Raw genomic sequence first — 799 nt, 5'->3', positions numbered from 1 at the left:
GGTATATAGACTGACAGCTGTGGGGTTCGAACCCACGCCCTTTCGGACTGGCGCCTTAAGCCAGCGCCTTAGACCACTCGGCCAAACTGTCGATGAGTGCTTTAAAAATCATAGCGGAGAAGATGCGTTACACTATATGACATGACACAAAAACGGTTTCGAACCGTTTCCGCGGAATGCGTTCTTCATCAAATCACACGAAGAGAAATTTCTTACAGCTGTGAGATTCGAACCCACGCCCTTGCGGACTGACGCCTAAAGCCAGCGCCATGGACCACTCGGCCAAACTGTCGATAAGTGCTTCACGATTCATAGCCGAGGTGATGCATCGCTCTGCCAAAACAGAGGACACAAAAATGGGTTGAACGGTTTCTGCGAGGTGCGATGGCGCAATATCGATCAGAAGGTTTTGATCTTGTACTACCTCGCTTCTGAAAAGCTCTGGGTTCTCAATATAACACCAGTCAGATATATAGACTGACAGCTGTGGGGTTCGAACCCACGCCCTTTCGGACTGGCGCCTTAAGCCAGCGCCTTAGACCACTCGGCCAAACTGTCGATGAGTGCTTCAAGATTCATAGCGGAGAAGATGCGTTACACTATATGACATGACACAAAAACGGTTTCGAACCGTTTCCGCGGAATGCGTTCTTCATCAAATCACACGAAGAGAAATTTCTTACAGCTGTGAGATTCGAACCCACGCCCTTGCGGACTGACGCCTAAAGCCAGCGCCATGGACCACTCGGCCAAACTGTCGATAAGTGCTTCACGATTCATAGCCGAGGTGATGCATCGC

At 50.1% G+C, this 799-nt stretch overlaps 4 non-coding genes across 4 annotated transcripts; all 4 read right to left on the bottom strand.

Annotated features, from left to right (window-relative positions):
• Positions 1-11: 11 nt before the first annotated feature.
• Pmar_PMAR021954 lies at positions 12-91 on the bottom strand. The gene has a single exon. It is a non-coding gene; the product is annotated as a tRNA-Leu (tRNA).
• A 121-nt stretch (positions 92-212) lies between these two features.
• On the bottom strand, positions 213-292 carry Pmar_PMAR021953. The gene has a single exon. It is a non-coding gene; the product is annotated as a tRNA-Leu (tRNA).
• Positions 293-478: 186 nt separating this feature from the next.
• Pmar_PMAR021952 lies at positions 479-558 on the bottom strand. Its single transcript has one exon. It is a non-coding gene; the product is annotated as a tRNA-Leu (tRNA).
• A 121-nt stretch (positions 559-679) lies between these two features.
• On the bottom strand, positions 680-759 carry Pmar_PMAR021951. The gene has a single exon. It is a non-coding gene; the product is annotated as a tRNA-Leu (tRNA).
• Positions 760-799: the final 40 nt, after the last annotated feature.

The sequence above is a fragment of the Perkinsus marinus genome, assembly GCF_000006405.1.
Source record: "Perkinsus marinus ATCC 50983 genomic scaffold scf_1104296974914, whole genome shotgun sequence".
In the NCBI taxonomy this organism is placed as follows: Eukaryota; Perkinsozoa; order Perkinsida; family Perkinsidae; genus Perkinsus; species Perkinsus marinus.
This window is presented reverse-complemented; position numbering and strand designations above follow the sequence as displayed.